This window comes from Clytia hemisphaerica, unplaced genomic scaffold, assembly GCF_902728285.1.
Source record: "Clytia hemisphaerica strain Z4C2 unplaced genomic scaffold, Clytia hemisphaerica genome assembly, whole genome shotgun sequence".
Classification (NCBI taxonomy): domain Eukaryota; kingdom Metazoa; phylum Cnidaria; class Hydrozoa; order Leptothecata; family Clytiidae; genus Clytia; species Clytia hemisphaerica.
Window position 1 is genome coordinate 2,414,211 of NW_027104297.1, and position 16,085 is coordinate 2,430,295.

At 34.9% G+C, this 16,085-nt stretch overlaps 1 long non-coding RNA gene across 1 annotated transcript; it reads left to right on the plus strand.

Annotated features, from left to right (window-relative positions):
- The first annotated feature begins 9,506 nt into the window (after positions 1-9,506).
- LOC136817405 (uncharacterized) lies at positions 9,507-14,026 on the plus strand. The gene is made up of 3 exons (XR_010848080.1): positions 9,507-9,772; positions 10,190-10,258; positions 10,746-14,026. It is a non-coding gene; the product is annotated as an uncharacterized lncRNA (long non-coding RNA).
- The last annotated feature ends 2,059 nt before the right edge of the window (positions 14,027-16,085 follow it).

A 16,085-nucleotide genomic window follows, 5' to 3' on the forward strand; every position in this document is an offset into this window, starting at 1 on the left:
ACCAGGACGTCAAGTGAAATAAGTTATAATCTCAAATTAAACCAGGACGTGAAGTGAAATATTGCAAGTTATAATCTCAAATTGTACCAGGACGTCAAGTGAAATATTCCAAGTCATAATCTCAAATTGTACCAGGACGTCAAGTGAAATATTGCAAGTTATAATCCCAAATATTAAACCAGGACGTGAAGTGAAATATTGCAAGTTATAATCTCAAATTATATCAGAACGTGAAGTGAAATATTGCAAGTTATATATAATCTCAAATTATACCCAGGACGCCAAGCTGCCAAATGAAATATTGCAAGGCATTTTCTCAAATAATACCAGGACGTCGTGAAATATTGAAAGTCTTAATCTCAATAATAAACCAGGATGCTGTGCCAAATATTTCATTTCGGTATTGTGCTCTCTGCAAAATACTGCCACACAAATATTCTCATTATTTTCCCATGCATCCAATTTCTGAATTTCTGATTCTTACCTAGAAAATTTAGAATAATAATCTGATAATTTTTACAGGTACGACTAGGTAACTGAACTTCTCGACAATTCAAATCAAAATGAGAAAATGTGAAAGTTTTCAAAGTTGTCAAAGAGATATGAGGGTATTCACATATCTAATAAAACACTGCCTGTGATTCATAGGATTCATAAGAAATATACAAACTGACTTACCTACTTAGTTTCTCTGTGTCTTTTTGCTGTATGTCAGTATGTAGACTTCAGTTGAAAAATCATTTTAAAACAGCTTCTACAGAAGCATACTTGAGGAATAAGTACTCCCTTAAACTAAGTTATCTTGTAGTCTCAATAAAGCAAATGAACCAAGAAGAAAAAATCCATAATGAGCTGGATTTTCACAGAAAAACCACAGATCCATCTTGCATCTTGTCCTTGTGTCTTCTTCCCAGAGACCAGCGTGTTTTTGATCGTTTGAACCAAGCTCGGCCTTTAAACTTAGGCGGTTTTCACCACGGAGCGACTAACCAGTCTCACTGGTTGGTCCAAGCAAAACCGCAAAAAAAAATTTATGCCAAAGAGTTATCGTCCGTTTCTTCGAAACTCTCCCGCCGATTTTTTTCCGTATACCGCCATAACGCCATACCGCCATTTTTCCCCGCCTTTACTATCACTGTAACGGACGATAACATCGTCTATATATCTCGTAGAAAAAAGTGTTTCGAACGAATAAAAACCTGAGGCACATGATATTGTCATATAATGATGATAACAGCAAAAAATGGGTACCCTAGAAATTACTTCACTTCCCCTTTAAAATCTGAAAAACAGTGAGCAATGACCAAGAGGAAAACGAAAAGGCAAACATGAAACTGAAACCCTGCAAAAACCAGTGTGAAAAACTCAAAAAAATTTCCAAAAATAAAAGAGATCAAAAATTGTTATAATTTCTGACGTCAGAAATAAAAAATGAGAGAAATGATGTCAACGCATTGCATTGTTCATTTTCCTTTGAAAAAGTGACGTCACTCTGAATTTTCCTAACGACGACCAGTGTAGGCCCGTCGTCATGCGAAAAGAACCAATTGCATTGCGCAAAAAGCCGTGTAGCCCGCTTCAAAAAAACCCGGTTAACAAAATGCTGTACTTTTACTTTCTTGGTAAACGTTCATATTCTCTTACTATTAGGTTCCAAATAAACAGGGGGCTATTTAGAGCAAAATAAGGGACTTCTCTTTGAAACCTACAACTAGGTTTTATTATTAAAAATCAATAAAAGGGGGGTCCTGATGAGGTCAGGGAGGTTGGAAAATTTAAAAAAAATAAACGAGCGGTGGGAGGGCGTTTATTTGGAACCAATGAGTAATCCTTCTTATCTTATTCTTAAGTTTAATGAGCACTTCAGTTTAATGAGCACAATCAGAATGTTTTTTGGAAGAATAAAAAATACTTTTCCAATGATACCAAAATTAGCTCATAAATCTCAGGCTACAAACTTGTACGTTACAAAAACAATAAACCTTTTCAAAAACAGTACCTTTTTTAAAGACCGATTTTTTAAGTAAGGGGTTTTTTTCTTTCACGCTAATTTACTCAAATTTTACCAAATTTTGTCAAAGTCATTTTGGGCCTGAACCTCGCTCTGCTGTCTCTAACTGAAAAAGATAAAAAATTCCTACTTTTTGAGACCGGCTACAGGGGGCTCCATGTCACTTGTTGGACAGCCTTCTTCTTCAATATTTAGATGAAATTGTCGAACAAATAAGCTAATAAGTACTGTTAGGGGTCGATTGTCGAAGTCATTTTGGGCCTGAACCTCGCTCTGCTGTCTCTAACTGAAAAAGATAAAAAATTCCTACTTTTTGAGACCGGCTACAAGGGGCTCCATGTCACTTGTTGGACAGCCTTCTTTTTCAATATTTAGATGAAATTGTCGAACAAATTGAAATCTCAGTTATTCATCAGCCGGTTGTTCGACAATTTAGTTGATCGACAGGGACTTTATTCCCTTTCCTATTTTTCATTCAAACACTTTTTGTTTTATCAGGGGGGGGTACATGTTCAGTGTAGTGACCCATGGCCGGTGGGGTGGTGGTTTTTCTAAGTTATTTCCATTTAGTACATGGTAGTAAAAAGGGTGGTCTCCTAAAAAAATCCCAGAAAAAATTACTACCATGTACTAAATTGGGTGGTACCAAAGTAAACTTTAATTTTAAAGGATAGTACAATGTAGTATAATCAGCTAGATTTGATCAAACCAAATCGAAAAACTGACAGTTGTATTATCGTACTGCACTGTACTGCATGTGCCATAACTAAAATCTTTCTTTCTTCTTTCTTTCTTTTTGTTATGTTTAGAAATTTCAATTTCGAATGTTTGAAATATTCGAATTTCGAATGTTTACATAAATCAGTGCTGATTTCGCCGTGACGTTTAATGTTATTGAAGCAGATTGAAGGACTTACTTATTCAAAACGTAAAATAGTCATTAACTCAAGAAATGATTTTCAATAGGTTTACCGTATTACTTCGAATAAACGCACCCTCGAATAAACGCCCCTCCTAAAAGAAAAATTATTTAATAAACGCCCCCTCAAATAAATGCCCCCCTGGAATGAACGCCCTCTCTAGTGGAGGGGCGTTTATTAGAAACTTGTGACTTTCAATACAGATTTTAGTCATTTCTTGTAACCAGAGCAGTTTTCGATGCAATTTTAATCGTTGAACCAAAGAAGTTTTGCACTAAAATCCTGATAAAGAACTAAAACAAAGAAAGGGCATAGTTGCTCTAAATATTGAACCTTAGACTAAAATAATTAAAAAAACGCCCCCTTCTTTTAAACGCCCCCCTCGAAAAAACGCCCCTCTTAAAATCGAAAAAATTAAATATTAAATAAATGCCCCGGGCGTTTATTTAATATTTAGAAAATTCTATCCCAAAAATTTAGAATAAAATCATGGTTAGTATCAATGACTGTATTTGTTATTGCTTTTCAGTACTTTTTCAAAAGAACCAGAAAGAATGGTTATTTGTATTGAAAATAAAGACAAAGTAAATGGTACAGGTGTGGTTAGTTTCCTGCAGCGTATTAAAAGGGTGGTATGAGGATTGAAATGGGTGGTGCTAGCTACTACAGGTTACTAAGAGGGTGGTATAGGGATTTATATGGGCGGTGATATCTACTACAAGGTACTAAAGGGTGGTATAAGGATTCGAATTGGTGGTAATAGCTACTACATGGTAGTAAAAGGGGTGGTCCCCTAAAAAAATCCGAGAAAAAACTAGTACCATGTACTAAAAAAGGGTGGTGGTCCCAAATTTTTTAAAAATTACTGAAAATCAGGTTATTACCCCATGGGTTACTACACTGAACATGTACCCCCCCCTGGTTTTATTGACATTATCATTTAATTATCTGAGAAGATCGGATAATGAATGGGAAATATTATTTCTCGAAATCAATAAGGAGAACGCGGATACTGACAACCGTAATAGTCAAGCAACTGGTTCGTCGAAATAAATCACTGACAAATTATGCAAAAACTCAGCGGTTTGATGTTTTCTATGTAAATGTCGAAAAAGTCAGGTTTCTGACAGCTAGACTGTCAAGCAACTGAGCGTTCGCTTGTTCATCGATGACTTGTTTGACAGTGCAGTTGTTTGAAAAATCAAATGTAGTCAAAACACGTATTATCGAGCAAGTCGGATTTCTTCCTATAATGAAGCGATGATCGGTTAAATAGATACTAAACTATGAATAGATAATAAAGGTAGCGAAAATCTCTTCAATCATGGTCGTAATATTTGAGAAAAAAGGGAAATCCAGCGGGAAGTTTTGAAACCACAATCGATTTGTAATTGATCGAAAGTAGGTTTAAAGGGTAGAGTTTTAACTCTGAGTTTTAACATGAGACTTACTAGTATCCACATTACGAATGGAACCAACCACTATAAAAATCACGAGAGCGACAATCTAGAAATATCATAACAATCCATTTTTTATGATACTCATTGAAGGTATAACTTCCTTACTTTGATAGTGAAGACTTAAACTATTTCATCACACAGTACTTAAACAAGATAAACTTTCATTAAGCAATACCAATGCCAAGCATGCATTTTTATAAAACTTAAAGACCTGCAAGAAACAGTTACAATAAACACATGAGAAACTCACAGAGTTGTCATTTCTCAATGAATAATAATTTGCAACAAAGAACAAAACGTTACACGACATACATGCATACTCTTGTCTCCCGAATAGACGGGGGGGTCCGAATAAGCAGGGGGGTAGGAAAATTTTCTAAATTCTAATAAGCGGGGTGGATGAAATAAGAGGGGGGGGGGTATTTTGAAGACATAATTTTTTTTAACTGATATCAATTTCAACAACAAAATTGAAACTTTAACAAATGAACACGTAAAAAAGAACCAATACTAACAAAAAGGAAAATTTTAACAAGTTTAAGGTCTATCTACACTGTAATAAAAAATTTAATTATTCAAATTAAATTAGCTCTTAATTGTTAAGAGCAAAAAAAATCCATCCCTCCGCTCTTATTAAGACGTCTTAATAAGAGCGGGGGGATTTTTTTTGCTCTTAACAATTAACGGGGGGGACGTCTATTCGGGAGACAAGAGTAAGTCTTAAGACCTTAGGATCTGAGGATCCAAATGTTCAAAAATGGTCCAATAAGGCTTATAATATAGCCTGGAGATCTATAAACTCGATCTATAAACCCGAGCCAAATTGAAATATTCGATTAAATTTGAGACATGGCCCAAAGTCGACTTTCTCGCACGAACTCCAAATTTCGAAAAACGAGGAAATAAGCTTAATTCTCAATTGATTTCGACCATGATTGTACTCTTCCACTTAACAAGAGCTGATTTAAAGGCTGAATTTGGTACGATCATTCCTCTTTTCTTAATTCATATTTGTGCAAGAAGGGATGTGACTCTTGAAATTTTGCGAAGTGGCCCCGTGGCCCTTACAGAGTCAATTTTTGAAGGATTTCCTAATGCATGAGTGATTTTTTCAATTTTTATCGGTTTCAGTACCCTTAAGGAGATCCAATCGATTTTCGAACTTTGGCTCAAACATACCCGTCAACTCGTAAACCTTACATCCCCTAGAGATTATTTTCCAATTGTTTTTGATATTTTGTAATTTTGGGCCTCATCGCGCAGAATTAACGTTATCTTTTTTGTCATGAATCAAAATCCGGGGGTTTGACGTCACTTTTTAACGTCCCAAAAAGACGTTTATCAAATTTGCTTTGATTTTGGCACTTACACATTTTTTTAGCACTTTGTAAGAATGTCCGTGATGAAAAAGGCCAAATAATTAAGAATAATGCTATGAATATCACCATCATGGAATTTGGCTACTCAAGCTAAGAATGCCATTTTGAGAGCATTTTCCATTAAAAATTGCCAATTACCCCAAGTAAGGCTCACTCCTTCACAAAATGTCATTTTATGCTTGAGACGTTTGTATTAAATGTTAAATCTAGTCTGAATTAGGATCCTAACCTAAGAATGATGTAAGAATTTCTTAAGATGATTTTCTCAAAAAAGTTATAATGTCCATGATGAAATCGATTGTACACCATTCTTATAAAAAAGGCGTGTATTACGTTTCTCTTTAGTCTTCAAATGACTTCTAGAAGGCTAAGGTATTTTCGAAACCCTGTAACTTACCTCTTTTAAATGATATCAAAATTGTTTTATTTTAGAGTTTTGAACAAAAAGTCTGGAGTATTTTACAAAGACATTCTTTTCCAGCTATCTTTTCCAACCTAAGACTTATCTTGACTTATCAATTTTGTAAGTACTTTAAAAGAAAACCCTGGCATTTCATTCATTTTAATTTTACTGTACTGAGGATGGTTCTCTGTTGAGAAGCCGAAACGTCTACTTGAAATAAATTTTACCAAAATGAACATGAAGCTTCTGTCAACTATAAACTTTACACTTAAGTTGTATGAAAGGATTGATTTGTTTAACTTTAAAAGAAAGAAAAATCCCTCCTGTAATTTCCTAGTACTCTAAGAAGAAACTTTCTTTCTTCTTTCCAACCCGGGGGGGGGGTACTAGGTTTGCGAGGTGACGGGTACGTCCGAGCCAAAAATCGACCCTTAGAGAGAAATAATTAGTGTTTTGGGACCCTTAGAGAGACTTTTCCCAAAGTTTTTGTCGATTTTCACTCGATTTTGGTCCAAATTTTTGAAAATTACGACCCTTTGAGAGAGGAAATTTCAACTTTGGTGAATTTTGGACGCTTACAGAGACAGGAGGTCGTCAGTAGTCCGACACTTTCTAGTCCGATAATAAAAGTGCCCGACGTTGGATTTGACGAATGCGTCAGTATTCCGACAACAATTTTGTCCGCGGACAATGCTGGACAATGAGTTAAAAAAACATGTAAAACAAAATATGAATCGCCGAAGAGGAAATCCAAAGTTCCGACTTTGAGGTTGGGCCCCTAAACCCGACTTTTCTTAAATTTGGGGAAGCTTATCTTTCGTTTTCGGACAAAAGTGACGTCGGAAAAAAAGACTTCTAAATTGTAAATTTATTTTATAGATTCGGACTATTTTACCGTCGGACTAGAAAGTGTCGGACTAGTGACATGCACCGACACAGACTTTTTAATGGTTTTTGGCATTTTCATATAATTTTTAAAAACAAAAGGGAGAAAATTCAAGCGATATGATATAGTGGGCGCGTTCACACTGGAAAGTTTACCTAATTAAATCTATCAAAGTTAAACAAAGAGATTTATGATGGATGAATACACTGGTTTATTACAGTTCTTTGTAGGTTCACGAGATCTATTATAACATGTTAATTGATTTTGCTTAAGGCTTCTCATTGGTTGATTTTTTATTGAGAGTTTCGATTTCACCTGTGATTGGTTGATATTGGTATCCATATATCACTTGAAATCCGCAAACATATTTGTTCTAATGGTTTTACTCATTAACTGCATTCATCTTACACATCAACAACACCGTTTGCACTACAGGGTGTCCCTAATTGAAGTATCGAGTTTGTTTGTTTTTAGTCAACAAAAGATTCTCCTAACTACATTTTTATTAAGCAAGGTCGGTAGTGTGAACACGACCAGTCATACTGGCTCTAGCAAACGTTATAGAAATTTAAGAAAGCAAAGTTCGGGGCAAGAATTAATGTGGCGTAAAAACCAATTGTAATCAAATGACAAATGTAACATTTTTTAACCTTGAGTCATTTTGTCTTTTATGTTTTAAAGTAATTCAAAAGGAAGAAAATCTTTAATGATATTGCGAGGTCTCTAGAAAAATGAAATCAACAGGAGTGTTGTCAATTTCATTCCTAAGGGAATTTCTTTATCATATAAAGAAAATCTCTGGTGCGTTTTTTCATTCATTTCTTATTTAAAGGGAACGACGCATGGTATATTTATGAAATGCTGATCTAGCATTGGCGCAAACATCCATCTGGAGGAGTATTTAGGAGTGCTGGATCATAATAAAAACCAAAAGTGACTTTATTCCAAAAAAATATACTCAAAAAAGTGAATATAATTTACTATAATGTTCAACAACAACACAAAAAGACTTACATAAAACTGAAAGAAAAAAAGAATGTCTTTTTCTTTTGAATGGAATCGAGTGTTTCTATTTTTAAATGAAGACATTCTATTGTGAATTTATTCGAAAACTTCTTTGCAAGCTTTTTGTTTACATTTTGTCTTCATTCACTTTCGTTTACTGTTGAAAACATAACAAAGTTTTAGCTATACTCTTAAACCGCGTATAACTGTCGGTTAAGCCAATCAGCTTTCGGGCTGACATCAGCATGTATTTCAGAGTATACCATGGAAGTACCAGCAAATCCGACCCTTACTATAAGTATAGCGCTATTGCCTTTAATTCGATGCGGCCTGTTGAGTTATTTTTGGAATATTGAATAATATTTCATCAGGTAAAATAATTTATTATACAGTAGAAGGAATTTTTTTCTGAAAAAGTTCTATAGACATGTTGAAAATATTAGTTTGCTCTGAGAAAAGATTTTTCAAAGTCTTTTATTCGGGAGAAACAGAACATTTGATCGACTAAGACATTTATCTAAAGTTTACATTTTACCCAAGTTTAAATAATTTTTTGAATTTCCCTCTTGGAAAAAAAACCATCGGGATAGGCCCTTTTTACAGACTAAAGAATACGTGTATCAAACGATCCATTCAATTTTTCAAGCGAAAGAAATCGAAATTTACAAAAAAAGATTTTTTTCAAAATTTTGAGATTTGAAATCTAAAATTTAGAAAATGAGAATTTTAAAATCAAGTTTAAGTTTCAAACGTAATTTTGTTACCATCAGCAAACGATTAATTTACATTTCAGAATAAAATATTTTGAGTATCTTTCTCGTTTTTTTTTCCTTTTAACTTTTAAGTCCGAAAGAATAGTGACGTATAGTTTTCTTTACTGATCGAAAGTTATTAACAAAGTTATAATTATTTTTTCTCCATCAATTTGGAAATCATTTTCCCAATCTTTGTGCAAAATTTTAACTTGGAACGATTTTCAGTTCTCTAGATATAGAAATTCAGTTTAAATTGTTTGCAGTCACGAATAAAAATGATTTCTTGCTGAGCAAAAAGTTTTCATTTTAAATTCCAAATTTTTTCGCCATCAATTCGGAAATATTTTTCTCGTTCTGTTCACTAAATTTCAGCTCCAAAGTATCTTTGGTTCCTGAGATATCGAGATTCATTTTTTGTTAATTTTTTTTTTTTTTTACTCCGTGAAAATTTTGAATTTCTTCTTTTGTTCTTCAGATGTTTGGAAAATTTTGTTGGAAAAGAAATTCGCGAAATTCGAAGAAATTTTCCGCCAAAAACCGAACATCGTCAACTCGTTGCGTGATGGTGATCTTGGTTGGACACTTCTCATGATGGCTGTTCGTGTAGATCGTTTCGACGTTTTCGTTCACTTGATGGATTATCCTCAGGATTTTTCACTTGTGGACGTGCTTGGTCGGAACGTTCTTCATTTTGTTGGTTCGAATGAAAAAGTTCGTTATTTGGAACAATTTGATCAACAAACAATCAAAAAGTTGATCGATGGAAGAGACGAATGGAACAACGAAACACCATTGCATCGTGCAGCACGTTGCAACAAACATGACGTCATCGAATGGTTGTTGGCCAACGGAGCGGATCATGAATTGAAAGACATTCTTGGTCGACGCCCTGATGAACATGGTGATTGTGATGGTGTTACCAAAGAAATCTTTCGATCGTTTCGTTCGTCTTGGTAAGAAAAATATCAACTTTTTCATGATTTTTTTTAGGATTGAATTAAAAAATATTTCTATTATTGCGAGAAGCGTTGAAACTTTTTTTATCATTTTTTAAATAGAAGTGAAAATTTATTTGGAAAGTTTTTAAATTTTTTTCAGTCGGATAAATTTTATCTTTTCGGAGTTCGAATGATTTTGAATGAAACGAATGAATTGATTTCGATATTTTGATTGAGATTTTTCATTGCATTGGAGCAGACATGTTTTGGAGACGGTTGAAATTTGCAAATAGTTGTTTGTGAAATGTTTTCTCAGGTTGTTATGAATTTATTTTTTCGGTGGAGAAAGAAATTGTCGTTTTTTTATCGTACGTCTCTTATGATATTGTTCAAGTGTTTCAAATGTTTTTCATTCGATTATTTATTTTTCAGATTGATTGATTGTTTCCATTGTTTGTTTCATCGTTTCCAATGACGTCATCGGTTCCAAATTATTTCCACGTAAGTATATTTAATCATGTACTTGGTTTGTGGCTGATGTGAAATTACCTAAATTTTTCTGCATACCGGAATTTTTTGAACAAATGAATCCATTCAAAAAACTATTCCTTGTGGACTGAAAAGACCAAGGGAAATTCAGTATACTAAAAGTGTTGAACTATTCTCAATTCATGATGTAATCTTTTATACGGAAGCACACAAAATAATCCGGAACTAGTCTTTTGTTATTTTGCCACTACTTCCGGGTTATCTCGGGGGGGGGGGTGTTCCGTATAAAAGATTACGTCATGAATATCATGAATATTAAGTATCTTCGATTAGTAAAATTAATGCAATTTTTTTGTACTCAGTGTTTTTTAAACTTTTCCTCCAGACCACATCAGCATTCTCATTAGCCGCTTCTTTAAAAAACCATTTATTCATCTTCGAGTCAGCAAGTTTTGTTTTGCAAATTAACCTCCAAAATGTTTAATTTTTTTATTTTTAGATTCCCAGCACGACAGCACTCATGAGAAGTTACACCCGTCATTTTTGACGCCGTTTCTACGATTACGTTATTTATTCATTCCGTCTCTACATTTCTGTTTGCGTTCAAACATTACTACCTTCATTTTGGCTTGTTTTTAGATGTATTTTTACCACTTGACTAACTTGACTATTATTACGTCAACCGTCACTAGTTTCGATGGCATGTCTATTCTTACGCCCTTACGTTTCCACCTTATTGATTATCTGGTTGAATATGAAAAAGAGTACAGTGCTAAAACTCATGTCACTATTGGTTTCGATTGGATCATTTCCCTTGTAAATATCCAATTCTTTTCGCTTACTCGGTGAAATTTTGTTCAGTCAGTCAGGGAAAAATTTAGATACTATTTTTAGTGGAAAACCCTGTCAACGAGGCCCCCCCCAGCGGTTGGCGTGATGGCGTGATGGAGGGTTTTTCGTAGCGTGATGGCGTGAAATTAAAAAAAAAACGGCGTGATGGCGTGAAAATGAAGTGCCGGCATGTTCGTGAAATCGAGTTTTTTTAGGCGTGATGGCGTGAAATTTACAGTTCAGCGTGATCGTGAAAATTATATTTATTAGTTGAATCGTATTTCAATGTCCATTTTAGCCAACTTAGAGGGTTTAAATTTCAAAATTTTCTTGGTCGGCCCCAACTATGGCGAGGCCTCCTATAGGATAGGGCCTCCTATAGATCTCATTTTAAAACATAAAAGATACGGTGCAAACAGTTCCACTTTAATCGGATTAATTTTCGCGAGATTAAATTTCGCGATTTCGCGAATTTTTGCCATTTTCGCGAAATTAAAACTCGCGAACACGCGTGAGATTCCTGATTCGCGAAATTAAATCCACCACAAAACTTTTGAAATTGTATTTTTGGCGGACTACTTTAGGCGTACAAACTTTCGCGAGCAGAAACTTTCGCGAGCAGAAACTTTCGCGAGCAGAAACTTTCGCGAGGATGAAAAATCGCGAAATTCACGACATTTACTTTCGCGAATTTAACGGAAAAATATTTTTCGCGAGCATAAACTTTTGCGAATCAAGACGTAAAATTGAGAATTTTCACATGAAAAAATGGCTTAGAGACACAAATACTTCTTGGGTTGGCTTGAAACATTTGTCCTTTGACTTATTTGTCTTTTAGCAGACTAAAAAGTGCCATAAAAGTTACATTTTATTCAAAGTTTAAATTTTTACAGATTTTCTATTTTGTCAAAAATTTTCGCGAGCATAAACTTTCGCAAATGGCCCTTCCTAGAATTTTTAAAGACATTTACTTTCGCGAAAAGGGCCAAAATTCGCGAAAATCGCGAAAGTTTCTATTCGGGAAAGTTTCTACGCCTAATGTAGTTCCAAGTCTCCATTTATGGCAAAAAATGGCTATTTTCAGCTGTTTTCTGGCTTATTCGTGAAATTAAATCCATGCGAAATATTTCAAAACTCTGACTCGCGAAATTAAATCCAGAAAATTTCACGAGTTTTTTAGCTCGCGAAATTTAATCTCGCGAAATTTAATCCGGTTAAAGTATTCATCTGCCATTTATCCTTGTAACTTCCGATTGTTTTTAGCAGATGCTAGCTAGTCTTCAAAATAATAAAGTCGAATGCTATGAGAGGGTCGAAAATTGAAAATTTTTCCCCGTCAGCCCAAACCATGGTTTCGCTTCCTCTATAACTAACATTTTCCTCTCTTAGATGCTTATTCTTATATATGCATCAAAGACATCAGGTCCTTTATTTCAGGAAAACATACATTTGTAGCAAAGCCTTAAACAGAAAGAAGCAACATGTTTATTATGAGGTGTAATTTTAAGTAGATTGATCAAAGGAATCCTGTGATGTTTAAACCATATTTTGGAAAAAAAGAGAGTAAATGAAATTGAAAATTTCTCCCGTCGGCGCAAACCATGGTTGCGCCTCCTCGTTCCCCTTTTGAACACTATTCACGCTAATTCACAATTAATGCCCATGGGTCCCGTCAACGGGGGACCAGGGGGCATGGCCCTCATGTTGCTTGTACTTTTAAAAGATTTCCATTATTTTTACATGAATTATTTTTCAAATTGAATTGAAATGGGTCCTAAAATAGCATTTTGAACCCTTCAAAATTCAAAAAATTTCTCTGTTACCCAACCATGGTGGGCTTTGTCAATTTACTCAAATATACCTCAGCCCTCAAACCGGTGCCCTTTGATGTGACCAGTTGTCCAACAATATTTGATATGCATAAGTCAAGAGTACGTCATTTTTCCTATCGAAAACACCCAAAAAAACTGGAATTTGACCCCTGTGCATTACTAAAAATAGAAAAACAGAGGTCAAATTTTTCGGGTGTTTTCGATAGGAAAATGATATAATCTTGACTTACGCATATGAGAATGCCGAAAAACTGATTGACGACCAAACACACATATATGTGGGCAAAAATTAAGTTTATATAACAAAATATGAGCGTGAAAACTAAATTTTCTAGTCGTAATGGCGTGAAATCGAAAAAAAATTGGCGTGATCGTGAAAATCAAATTTTCAGGCGTAATGGCGTGAAATCGAAAAAAAATTGGCGTGATGGCGTGAATTTTGGGTCCGCTGGGGGGGCCTCGTCAACAGTGAGCTCGGTGAAAACATGAATTTTTCTAACCTTTGCTCCCAAGATTTTTTTGTATGGCTTACGTTTGACACCTCCACGGGTGAAACAATCAAGGTTAAATTATCTAAGTATGTACTGTCAAAGTTTTTACGGTCTTTTTCGGAAGAGAGACTCATGGGTGGTAAATATTCGATGGTTTCAATTTGAAATTGCTCTTCATTTCAAGCCGATGAACGTTTTTTTTGTATATATACGACAAATATCTATATTTTATTTAGATAAGAATATTTTATTGTATAGACTTAATAGCGCTCCGCAATGCATACGTCATAATTATTACTTTTCACTTTTTTTTGACATCTGTACGAGTTGCAATCCCACAATTCAACGCGGCTCAATTAAAGATACGCGCAAGCTGTTATACATCTTTTTTCAAACGATGCAATTGACGTGCAAAATAGATTAACGCAAAGGTTGATGGGATTGGAACTCGTACAAACACATCGAGAGTAGTCAAAAATAAAATATATTTTTAGATTCAGCGCGGTGCGCTATTGTAAATATAATTGTAAATAGTATTTGCTCTCATTAATTAATTAATTAACTCATTATGAAAAATTACAAATCGACCTTAGGCGACTTGAGACGAAAGAAAGAAAGCCTGAAAATCTTGCTATAATTCTTTTCTGCTTAACTGTTTGGGAGAGAGAGAAATATTGCTCCCAATGGAAAATAAAGCCGTATTTTTTTTTTCTTTTTCCAATTTTCTATTTTAAATATTTTCAAGGGCATTTTGAAACGTGAACAATCATTTTCTTTTTCTTTTTTAAAAATCTAATTTTCAAAATTTTCAAAGATATTCAAAGTCTTTCAAAGTTACCCTTGAATGTTCGCCCACTATTGTTGAATGTCTCCTCGCATAAGAATAGTCTTATAAGATGCTCAATAATTGTGGTATATTCGATTTGCTTTTAAAATAACATTTTTTACCCTTTCTTGAAAAATCAGCTTGGTAAAAAGTAGCAAAAAATTGCTATAGATATTTTCTTGCTCATGATATTCATGACGTAATGTTTTCTACGGAGAGACCTCGGTTTTTGCCAGAAGTGGCAAATTTTAAACAACTTTTGTTTAGTTTAAATTTTCCACTACTGGCTAAAACCGGGATATTTCCATAGAAAACATAAAATAATGCATTCCCGGGGGGGGGGCACTCATATGATCTGGCCTACGTCATGTGCCGTGCTACTTCTCGTTTGTTTAAAAAAATTTCTATTGTCTGATAATTACAGCTGACAAGAATATTATTCTCAGTTTTCCCGAAAATTTCCTAAGCTTCTTTTTTCACACAGATTTACAGCTGAGAAATATAGTGCACTGTGTATAAGGGTGGAGTAAATCAAGAGAAAATGCACTGAAAGGGTACCTTTTCAGCCATGGGGCCGCCCACATAGTAAGTACGCACTAAAATGTCGAAAATTGAGTACTCCTCCCCCTTGATGTGTATGAGAAGCGTCAAAGCCGACAAAAAACGGGCGAAAAACAAGCGAAAAAGGGCAATGAAAAAAAAAAATTCTCTGAGTACGTACATTTTCCTTTGACCCCTCCTCTCCCCCTGTACGCAAGTATACGCTTCCCTTTTCGTATAGCTGTCTACCCGAAAGTAGGGGAGGGCGCCACTTACTCTTGATCCGTCTCTTAAGTTGCTGAGAGGCATCAAGTACCATTTTGGGAATCTTTGGTATGACCCACAACCTTGCGCATCGTAGCTAGATGCTCTACCTTCATGCTACGGTCGCTAAACTCATTTAGCATAGTAAGATTAGTTTAAAAAAAAGGAATAATAAGAGGCAAATAAATCTGAAAAGTATCACAAATCCACATCGAAAGGATGGTGGCATTACCTTGCCATCACGCCGGGACTAGAGGACTAACGACAAGAAAGCAAAAGTGTGAAAAGAATCTCAAAAGCAACGAATCTAAATAAAATTGACTAAAAATCTCTCCTAGGAACTTCATGAATTTCAATTTCATTCATATCAATGTTCAATTTTCTAACAGTTCTCGATCCACGTAAGCATAGGATAGCTGAACGTAGCAAGTAATACGAGAGTTTAGCTATCAACCAATTCAACATTATACCAAATTCAATGTCTTTTTTGTCTGAAGAGGTTCTTTGCAAGAGACGTGATGATCATCTCTATTCCAAAAATTATTGACCAATCTCTGACGTAAAGAAAACGACTGGGTAAAGAAAATCTCAACCTCGAAAAAAAAGACAGCCCGGTTTGTTATTCAATTGACATTTGAGTGACTGAAGCGATATGAAACAACCCGCAGTTTTGACCCAAAAAAATCAAGGACGGTGAAAGTGTTTGTTTACCGTCGTCCTCCTTCAGTAAGGATGTAAACAAATCAGAAGCTAACCGTCTCCCTCGCATGAAAACACACAAACTTACTAACAGCTGTATACAAGTGATCGAGGTATAAACATCTTTGAATTTATCAACCAAAACACCAGCCACAGAGGCCAACAAATGAATGCTAAATTGAAGAGGCAGAAGATATTATCTTCATGAAGCCATGACCAGCTGACCACTCCAGCTAAAGAGGATTGATTTCTGTAAGGAGAATGTAACTTGTCTTAGTGGAGAACAAAACTCTCTTGGATGAGAAAATAGAGCAGTAGGTATCTCCGATTCATCTTCAATATTTTCTACCGATTGT